This window comes from Palaemon carinicauda, chromosome 26 (assembly GCF_036898095.1).
Source record: "Palaemon carinicauda isolate YSFRI2023 chromosome 26, ASM3689809v2, whole genome shotgun sequence".
Classification (NCBI taxonomy): domain Eukaryota; kingdom Metazoa; phylum Arthropoda; class Malacostraca; order Decapoda; family Palaemonidae; genus Palaemon; species Palaemon carinicauda.
Window position 1 is genome coordinate 66,732,342 of NC_090750.1, and position 12,629 is coordinate 66,744,970.

A 12,629-nucleotide genomic window follows, 5' to 3' on the forward strand; every position below is an offset into this window, starting at 1 on the left:
TATATATATATATATATATATATATATATATATATATGCATATATAAACACACACACACACACACACACACACATATATATATATATATATATATATATATATATATATATATACATATATGTATATATACTGTATATACGGATATATGTATACATATACATATATGTTACGTGTATATGTACATATATGTATATATATATGTACATATATATATAAATATATATATATATAAATATATATATAATACATATATACATATATATATGTATGTATATATATGTTACGTGTATATGTACATATATGTATATATATAAGTATGTACATATATATATATATAAATATATATATAATACATATATACATATATATATGTATGTATATATATGTAACTATATGTATGTATATATATGTAACTATATGTATGTATATATATGTAACTATATATATATATATATATATATATATATATATATATATATATATATATATATATATATATATATATACTTTAAAACTTACATATATATAATGCACGCATTATGGAATTGTAAAATGTCTAATTGATTGCACATTTAAAAAATCAACCATACCCAGAAAACTTAGAAGAAGTAAAGCTCTGCCTAGTGGAAATTCATCTCCATTCCCTCAATATCTAATCCACTAAGTTCAACGGAATATTAATGGTCTTGAAAGGAATAGTATGGTTAGTATGCTGTAGGCATATTGCAATAGGGTTATAATTCTTTAGTAGTCTTTGAATTTACCATAGATGCAAACGGGATTTAGGATCATTAATATTCCAATGAATTATGTATGGATTGAACTTTAAGGGAACGGAGATGGATATCCACTAGGCAGAGTGTGACGAAGGAAGGAGAAGGTTGTGACTCAAAGGCAGGAAACAATCAACTGAGTACTATATTAAAGAACACACTCCTTTATATACAAAACCTCAAGGCAACAGGAAAATACATGTTTGAGGAAATGACAATGTTACAGAGGAAAACAGCAGACATGAATTTTCATGTTCGTTTTAGTGCGAGGGAAGAGCGAAGATACAAGCATAATATATACAAAAGGAATTATGTACAAATGTGTGACACACGGTTGGTGCAAGAGTGTTATTTCTGCTTATTTTGCTCAAGTTAGGTTTCTGTTTAAAAGCGTTAACATTAGGTTTTAGTTTTTTAGATATAATTTCCCGATGTTTACTTTGATTAGGATGTACTTCCTGATTATCATTTTTATAACAGAAAAACTCTTCATATTCTATAGAAATTAAGCACTCATCAATAAATGAATGAAAAAAAAAATATATGAAAATAATATTCGAGTTAAACATAAATCTTCTGACATATTTTTAAGACAAATATTTCAATGAAGTAACGGCTAAAGAACATTAACAGAAAAGCTCTTCATATTCTATAGAAATTAAGCACTCATCAATAAATGAAAAATAAAAATATATTAAAATAATATTCGAGTTAAACAAATCCCTGACATATTTTTAAGACAAATATTTCAATGAGGTAAGGGCTAAACAACATTAAGAATGGGGAATTGAATTAATAAAATGAAGGACTTCTTGAATCGAGTATCAAAGATACAAAATGCTTAAGTGCATTGCAATTATTATTATTATTATTATTACTATCCAAGCTATAACCCTAGTTGGAAAAGCAAGATGCTATAAGCCCAGGGGCTCCAACAGGGAAAAATAGCCCAGTGAGGAAAGGAAATAAGGAAATAAATAAATGAAGAGAACAAATTAACAATAAATCATTCTAAAATAAGTAACAACGTCAAAACAGACATGTCATATATTAACTATTAACAACATCAAAAACATCAAATTCCTGGAGATTAATCGCGAGTGAGTTTTACTATCGTTACAGCTTTCACAAATGAGGAGAGGGGGTAACGGATCTAATAACCCATAAATATTCATCCCACGAAAGCCCTTAGTACTGAAAACTACAAAGTGAGGATCAAATATTGAGAGTTCATATAACAAAATTCCATAAAAGGAGCAGTTTTTGGGAGAGTGTTTATCATTAGTAACTTACAAGTACGTGTAATAGCTCTATTGGGTATATTTCTTATGACTAAATTGAAAATGAATGAGGGATTAGGTGACCATTAACATCTTATTCTTTGGCTATTTCACCTTTAATGGTGTTTAGATGCAGCGTTAACTGCTTGAGCATCGTTACCAGACATGTTATGAGAGAGAGTAGATGATTAGTAAACAATAAAGGCGATTATAAAAAGTTCACTAAAAAGTAAACATTCTTTTTTATCAACATTAGAAATAACCCCTTATATAATTTCCTATAAATAACTCCTATTTACTTTTACTTTATCCCCTTCACACAATTCAAGGCAAAAATGGTCGAGATTTCAAATTTTCATTCAGTGTTTCTTATTTCTTGATTGTTTTGTTAACAACATGCAAATATATGAATAGTTTTCTCAATCAATAGACATCTAATCGCTTAATCCTTGGTATTCTTCACACAATGATTAAACTTCACACTATATAAAATTTATAATTTTCATTCAAATTTTTCTTTATATTACTACCATCGTTTTTTTTTTACTATCATCTATTATCAAAAAATTTGCTATCATCTATTATCAAAAAATTTGGTTACACGAATTTTATGCATTATCAAACAATATTCTGAAATTATTCAAATTTCCTATTAGATTTCAGTCATACTGTCTACCTATGGTAAGCAACTCTTCTAGGAGAGGGACACTCCTAAATCAAACCATTGTTCTTTAGACTTGGGTAGTGCCATTGCCTCTGTAGCATGGTCTTCCATTGTCTTGGGTTAAAGTTCTCTTGCACGAGGGTAAACTCAGGCACACTATTGTATTTGTTTTGTTATTTCCTTTTCTCTCTAGGCTGTTTCCCTATTATGTACCCTGGGCTTATAGCAATCTGCTTTTCCAACTAGGGTTGTAGCTTGCTTGCTGGTAATAATAATAATAATAATAATAATAATAATAATAATAATAATGATAATAATAATAATAATATGGAAAGTTTGAAATGGTAAATTCTGAATGAATTTAGATTTCACATATATTTGGAATATTATTATTATTATTATTATTATTTGCTAAGCTACAACCCTAATTGGAAAAACAGGATGCTATAAGCCCAGAGGCTCCAACAGGGAAAATAGTTCAGTGAGAAAAGGAAACAAGGAAAAATGAAATATTTTAAGAAGAGCAACAATATTAAAATAAATATCACTTCATAAACTATAAAAACTTTAAAACAAGAGGAGGAGAAATAAGATATAAGATAGAACAGTATGCCCAAGTGTACCCTCAAGCAAGAGAACTCTAACCCAAGACAGTGGGAGACCATAGTACAGACGCTATGGCACTACCCAAAATTAGAGAACAATGGTTTGATTTTGGAGTGTCCTTCTCCTAGAAGAGCTGCAGCTTACCATAGCTAAGAAGTCTCTTCTACCCTTACAAAGAGGAAAGTGGCCACTGAACAATTACAGTGCAGTATGAAGAATTGTTTGGTAATCTCGGTGTTGTCAGGTGTATGAGGACAGAGGAAAATATGTAAAGAATAGGCCAGACTATTCGGTGTGTGTGTGAGTATGTAGGAAAAGGGAAAATGAACCGTAACCAGAGAGGATCCAATGTAGTACTGTCTGGCCAGTCAAAAGACCCAAGAACTCTCTAGTGGTAGTATTAACATTGAATAAATCAAGGAAGCTGTTTATGCCATTCAATGACAAATGCCTTCTGCTTAGTATATACATATAGTATAAGATTATCAGAACTGAAGACTTAAATGTTCCTGAACGACCAACTAATTTTCTAGCGGCGGCTCTTCAGAAAACTTTTATGATTCTTAGACAGATGGATGGTGTGAAGAAAGCTCTGGGTGATAGGAGGATAGATGTGAGAGAGGCAAGAGAGCGTGCTAGAAATAGGAATGAATGGCGAGAGATTGTGACGCAGTTCCGGTAGGCCCTGCTGCTTCCTCCGGTGCCTTAGATGACCGCGGAGGTAGCAGCAGTAGGGGATTCAGCATTATGAAGCTTCATCTGTGGTGGATAATGTGGGAGGTTGGGCTGTGGCACCCTAGCAGTACCAGCTGAACTCGGTTGAGTCCCTGGTTAGGCTGAAGGAACGTAGAGAGTAGAGGTCCCCTTTTTTGTTTTGTTTCATTTGTTGATGTCGGCTACCCCCCAAAATTGGGGGAAGTGCCTTTGGTATATGTATGATGTATGTATGTAGACAGGTAATTGTCATTGTTTAGGAAATTTCAATATTACAAAAAGAAAAAGGATATTTTCGCATACATGCTTTTCTTCAAGACAATCGGAGCAGATTGAAACTTTTAGGCACATATGGTTTTATAGAAATAAAGAAAAATTATTTGTTGACTAATGATATTGCCGGCAGAGGCGATTAGTTTTGGTATACATATCTAAATCGTCAACAAATGTTAAATAAATACGAATAACTACGAAGGAAGAGAACCAAATCTTATAAGATAAAGGAAGCTTCAAGTAATCATATATATATATATATATATATATATATATATATATATATATATATAATGTATATATATATATAATGTATATATATATATATGTATATATACACATTATGTATATATATATATATATATATATATATATATATATATATATATATATATACATATATACATATATATATATATATATATACATATATATATATATATATATATATATATATATAACAAAACATGAGGACGAACCCAGTCCCGTTTATAACTGTAGATTTCCACAACGCTCTAAATACAGAAAGTAGCAAGACGTTTGAAATCTTCGAACGGTTAAATTGCAATTTAGTTTATCAAGAAGTTGGGCCTGAACGAAAGTTACGAAGTTATGGAAGGCGCAACAATAACTCATTCGCTTGTGGGATGACAGAAGGTGTTAGCTCATATGTAATCAAATGGTAATTAAGGGATGATAATATCTCTCCGCTGTCATCAAGATTTCATAATGAGCAAACAGTTTAACATACATTCATGTGTGATTGATAAATTTTTATCAATTTTGTAGAGAAAAACTTCCAATAAGATACTTATGTTTGTTCTTAAACTTAACTTTGTAGTCTCCACTTTGTTGTCTTATTTGAATATTCTAAGATGTCAGCTAAAGTTGATCAATAGTTTCTTCATTATCACCCTTGGCTGCAGGAATATCATCGATTATTTTAATGCCCTCCCTCCAGACAACTAAGTTATGCAAATTTAGTCAGCTGTCAACGTCTCCCCTACAATGAATAAACAATTCAAACTTCCTAAAATTGAGACGCCGAAAGACAATGGAACTACTTTAAGTGGATAAAGACATACACTATGTTGCTTGCCTGAAGATTCTCACTAAAGTTAGAAATTTAAAACCTAAAAATCAATATATTTTATTTTCCGATTTTAATTTGTTGATTCCATACTCTTTCTTAAATCATATCCCTCAACTCTGTAATGGTAATCGGTCCTAAATCTTTATATATGAATATATATATATATATATATATATATATATATATATATATATATATATATATACACTTTACATACATATATATTGAAATATGCAATCATATATGTATGTATCTATCATACATACACACACATATATATATATATATATATATATATATATATATATATATATATATATATATATTATATTATATACACTCATAAATACACATAAATAAACATTTGTATATATACACATATAAACAGTGGTTTCTTTTCAATGAATGTATGAATACTCTAAGACAATTTACAGTAAAAACAAATAGAATGGATTGTACACCACTTACTATTTACGAAGTTCTACGCAGAGAAATCTGACACATGATGCAGTCCTTAAGGCGCAGTAGTAACGATCAGCATTGAATATGACGTGCACTTGTTATATGTATCTATACATGAACAGTACGTAAAAGATCCTTATGTAACAAGTACATAACACTTCTGTAAACAAAGAAAAATTAGGTATTAGTTACAAATAAAAATGGATCTCTCTCTCTCTCTCTCTCTCTCTCTCTCTCTCTCTCTCTCTCTCTCTCTCTCTCTCGCACATTTAAAGAGTGACAGAAAGTCCTTGTAGCTTGAAAAACACTTGTGGGAGATGCTTTTGCGAAAAAATCCTTATGTAACAAATACATAACACTTCTGTAAACAAAGAAAAATTAGGTATTAGTTACAAATAAAAATGGATCTCTCTCTCTCTCTCTCTCTCTCTCTCTCTCTCTCTCTCTCTCTCTCTCTCTCTCTCTCTCTCTCTCGCACATTTAAAGAGGGACAGTAAGTCCTTGTAGCTTGAAAAACACTTGTGGGAGATGCTTTTGCGAAGAAGGACGTTAGGCGAGTGACAGCCAACCAGAGAAGTAGTATTGTGCAGAGAAGGAAACACAGTGAAGCCAGGGGTAAAAGAATTATGGGAGGTTGGAAAATACATACATATTTATATATTTACATTTATGTTGACACCCAACGCCCACACCAGACGGTAATTTTTAAAAGGTACTTACACAGATTCATGGGCTGACGGTAATAAGAATAGCAAATGCAAGCATTGATGACTGTAAGTTTCCTAAATCTGAGAAAATGGCTATAGTCACACCAGTTCTGAAAAATGCACTGGACTACCAAGAATTAAGCTAATATGCACCTATTTCGAATCTATTCTTTGTTTCAAAAGTGCTTGAATATGTAATTCTTGAACAACTAGTCAGTCACTTAGAAGTAGGTCTAATAGAAGCTTTGCCTGACAACCAATCTGCTTACAGAAAACTATACTCTACGGAGACAGCCATCTGCTCTGTTGTAAATGATATGCTGGAAATGATGGATGACAGTAAATGTGGTATTTTAATATTGCTCGATCTCAGAGCTGCTTTTGATACAGTTGTGCATGAACTGCTACTAGATGATCTACGGTCCATCAGCGTTGAAGATCAAGCCTTCGAATACCTAAAAGACTACTTAGTTGGTAGAAATTACTGTGTACAAATGGGAAACTCTTATTCATCATATGAACCCTTAAACAGAGGGGTACCCCAGGAGAGTGTACTTGGCCCAATCTATACTATTGGTCTATCGAAAATACTACAAAGGAATAGTTCAAACTATTTGCGGATGACACAAAATTTTAACTCTCCATAAATGATATAGATGACACTACTGAAACTCTAAACCGAATCCTTGATAGTGTTAGAGAACGGATGACATTTAAACAACTAAATTTAAATGAGAACAAAACTGAATTCATTGTGGTGGGTAAGAGAAACAGCATGAGAAACTTGGGTGATATTCAAATGAACATAAGTAATGACTCAGTGTCGATATCTAGTAAAGTTAGAGATCTAGGTGTATTTCTTGACTGTAACCTGTCTCTAAATGCTCAAATAAATAATGTAACAAAAACTGCTGGTTATCATCTAAGAAATATTGCGTTTATAAAAAAGTACCTGGATGAAAATTCTGTAAAGAAACATTTGATAAACTGTTATTACCAGGATTGACTACTGCAACTCTATTACAATTTATCAAAAGTGCAACTTAAGAAATTACAAATCATAATAAGCAGAGGAGCAAGACTGATATAAAGTGTCCCACCCAGAGAAAGGATCACCCCTATACTAATTGATTTACACTGGCTACCGATTAAAGTGAGAATTTAATTTAGAATATGTACAATAACCCACCAAGTTATCAGAACCAGTTGTCCAAAATACTCAAGAGAATTTCTATATATTGCGAGCCAACAAATCGTGTCACGAGAATAGTTACAGAAGGCTTCAAACTGTTGGAACCTAGATATATGTCTACTTTAGGCACGAGATCCTTTAAATATGCCGTCCACAGACTATATAATAAGCTCCCACGAAACATACGAATGACTGAATACATAAAGGCTTTCAAGAGGAAACTGAAGACTTCTTATTTCAACAGTGACGATTTAACAGTAAATGAACAATACGCGATACAAAACGTTTAATACTCTGAACGAACAAGCTAAAACGACAGTGGAGGTCCTGTAGAGAGTGGGGGTCCCCTGCTGTATGTGACTGGAAAAGCAGCCATCAAAGTAACTTAGTAATTTGGTTGGGGTCGCAATTATCATCATCATCAAATAGAACATTACAGACCAATTACTTAAACAGAACCAGTTGTCAATTTCCTGATATATAATTTAAAGAATAAAGTCCAAAGCTTTTATACAGTCCAAATCATCCGTCTTGTACGCAATCATTTGATTTAAAACACGAGATGGCGATTGGCGTTTTTTTTTCCACAAGAAAAAATGGAAACGAAAATGATGAAGAACGATCCAGTAAATAAAAATAGAAAAATGCTTATGAACATTCCTAGCTACTAAGCTATCCCACTTTAATCAAACTATATAATGATTAACAGATCCTATCATTGACAACCACACCAAGATAAACTAAATAATACCGTACTTACTGTTAGATAAACAAAACACTTCCACTGTTGTTCGTAAATAATTCCGTATTCACAAAAAAATGTTCTCCTACTGGGGTCAGTCCCAAAAAGCCAGCGCTCAACACATTTGGTACCGTCTTCAACTATATAAATATATATAAACAAACAACCATAAGTTATACCAACAGTCTTACTCTCTATATTAACCAATCGTTACACTAACTACCTTGTACTCTCTCTCTCTCTCTCTCTCTCTCTCTCTCTCTCTCTCTCTCTCTCTCTCTCTCTCTCTCTCTCTCACACATTGAAGGATTTGGCAAACAAAAACAAAACAAATAAGAAAAACAAAAATTTATCCCCCACAATGTGTATGTGTTGGAATTTGGAATGCTATGTCACACCAGTCAGCCTTAAGGAAATATTTAAAGACATTTCTCGAATGTATCTCTACAGTATCAGATTGCTTCTCTGTTAGCAATGCTCGATTACATATAAATGCTTGACAATCCTGTCTCAGGACACCTTCCATTTGCTGATGTTACATCTTTTACGACACTGGAACGGGAGGTTAATTCTGCGGTGTCAAAAAACATTTCGTAGTGTACGCTAATAAACTTAACCTCTCATTACATTTGGTCAGTAGGTTACCCTAAATGTATACGTTTAGAAGAAGAATTATATATATATATATATATATATAAATATATATATATATATATATATATATATATATATATATATATGTATAATATATATATATATATATATATATATATATGTATAATATATATATATATATGTATAATATATATATATATATATATATATATATATATATATATACATATATATGTATAATATATATATATATATATATATATATATATATATATATATATATATATGTATAATATTATATATATATATATATATATATATATATATGTATAATATTATATATATATATATATGTATAATATTATATATATATATATATATATATATATGTTTCATTTGATACACAATAATAAATCTGCTGAAAACGTGTATATGAACAATTGATATATAGCAATATATACTGTTACAATAAATATTACATTCAGCATTATGTGTCTACATATCAATGGTTAAACAGTGAACAGGTCCTTGAGCCTCTGGTGCGAGTTAGTAAGAATCACCTAGTTTAATTTGAAGCAGTATAAGTATTCCTAAAACCGAAAGTAAGGTCATAAGAAGCAAAGAGTATCCCCAAAGTTGAATGGAAGATTATAAGAAGCCATGCAATGCGGAGCGATTTGATGGCGACTCCATATAGCTCCTTGCTAAGCGATACAATGCGATGTGATGGCGACTTCAGATAGCTCCTTGCTAAGGGATGCAATGCGATTTGATGGCGACTCCAGATAGCTCCTTGCTAAGCGATGCAATGCAATGTGATGGCGACTGCAGATAGCTCCTTGCTAAGGGATGCAATGCGATGTGATGGCGACTCCAGATAGCTCCTTGCTAAGCGATGCAATGCGATGTGATGGCAACTCCAGATAGCTCCTTGCTAAGGGATGCAATGCAATGTGATGGCGACTCCAGATAGCTCCTTGCTAAACAATGCAATGCAATGTGATGGCGACTCCAGATAGCTCCTTGCTAAGGGATGCAATGCGATAGCGACTACAGATAGCTCCTTGCTAAGGGATACAATGCGATGTGATGGCGACTCCAGATAGCTCCTTGCTAAGTGATGAAATGCAATGTGATGGCGACTCCAGATAGCTCCTTGCTAATAGTACAATCGTCTCTTTATGCCTTCTGTGTGATGACGCAGTCGATAAGACATACGTAGTTTGAATTGTTGAGAGATGACAGTGTAAGTGCCCTCTTTGCAGATGAGATTCCCTCTACTATCGAAGCACAAATTTCTTATTATCATAAATGACGCAAGCGCTGCGAAAGATCCAATTCATGATGAGTGAAAGATGAGTTGGCTGAATCATTTGCATGAAACAGTATTCGTGTTTCATATAATGTTATCTATTCATAGATAATATCCAAGATATCTATGTATACAAATGCATCTCTTTTTATTATACTGTACAGTAAATTCCATTATTCGACATTTTTTCTTAGAAATTATATAAATCCATAAAGTGAAATTCTTTATTCAAATGTTGAAAAATTATTTAATTGAAGAGGTTTCACGTATTCTGTTATTCTTATTATGAAGTAACAAGTAATTTGACTCTGACAGAAACAAAAAAATAATGTCTACACTAAATGATACTTCCATTCGTATTGTGATGGCAAATGATAGATATTAATTTTCTCAACTAATAATAGAAGAAAACAACAATTATATTGCAAAATTACAGAATATGGATGTTTTATAGCATGCAAAGCATATATAAATACATACTATATATATATATATATATATATATATATATATATATATATATATATACACACACATATATATATATATATATATATATATATATATATATATATACACACATATATATATATATATATATATATATATATATATATATATATATGTATATATACATAAAATGAAATTATGTTTTTAAAAGAACATTAATATTTACATACAAGTTATAAATAGTCCGTCAAGCTTTTAATTGTGAAATAGATTACTTAGGGATTTTACTAGTAGTCTTGATGCAATGAAAATTTTTGTCATTTGCTAGGGACCCTCAAATATAGAAGTTAGTTTATGATTGACACTCTTTCTAACGTTAACTTTAAGATAAACTATATCACTGACTAAATACAAAACAGTATTCGTAGCTAGTTATTTATAATAGATTTAGCTATTACATTTGCCTCGAATAAATTTCTTTGAAACCACCAATATCGTACAGTACTTTTGTTTACTATATTTGCAGCGGGACCAAAATAATACTCGAAGAGTTGAGTAAGTCAAAAGACTTTCTTGCCTGCATACCATATAGCGCTTTAAGTGCGGACATCTTAATTGATTTGTGGTGTAATGTATTCATTTCCGATTGACAGAATGAAACATGCACCAGTATCTTCCAGAAAAGACACATTAAATCCTGAATCATACAAAAAGAAGAGATTTGTTAGTGGGGAGGCCACCACCACAGGCAATGGCCTACTTACACGTCTTTTGATCATTGATCATTTTTTTTTCTTAAGCCCTGTATCTGTAGTGGTAGTCACACAATTGAGTCTGAGGGCATCATTCATTTCATTGGCTGTTGAGGAGGTCGGTTGGGGTGCAGGCGTGGGGTGGCTTCAACGCTGGCCAGGAAGGCCAGAAGGTTGGCGTAGATGTCCTTCAGCATTCACCTCAGCGCTGCATAGTTGTCCCCTTCGTCATGAGTGGAGTTATTGATGGAGTTCTTGGAGGCATGGAAGTAGCTGTCCGAAAGGGCATCGAGTCTGGTCATCAGGTCCTTCATGGGCAGGGTGTCGATATTGGGATGGGCGGCTCGGACTGATTCTGTACCTATAGGGCAATGAGCAGGTTTACTTCACGAGGTGAACTATCTGTAGTGGGCTGATGGCGAACAATATTGATAATTTTTCTGAGGGCCATCCATTATCCCTAATTGGTTGTTGAGACTGCTGAAAAATCTTGGCTAAATTAGTGGCTCGTGACAGTGAATATTGCTCCAGGAGGAATGATTTAAGGGCAACATGCTGTATGGGAGGGTCTCTTTGCTCGTATGACCATCCATACACTTCTGGGAAGGTGTCGTTGGGGATTGCAGCAAGGACTTAAGTCTGCTTTGTTGCTTGAGCGGGTCATGCCCTTGATGTGGAACTGAACCTTGGCACCCTGAAACCAGGAAAACACATCTCTACTGGTGAAGGGCGGGAGTATTACTGTGGCAACATGTATAGATGAGGCGGGGTCAGTGGAATGCAACCTTAAAGGATGTGTCAGACGAAGCAGTAAGCTGGGAGACAGGCTGGGTATTCGAGGAACTCCAGGGTCACCAATGTAACAGGATTGAAGGGGCTTTAAGGAAAGGTGAGTCATACAAACAACTTTATTGAGTGATAACACAGGTATTTATAGGCCCCAAGGGGTTACATTAAGGTGACAATTGGATGTGTGACTTCAAAGGCTTTTGT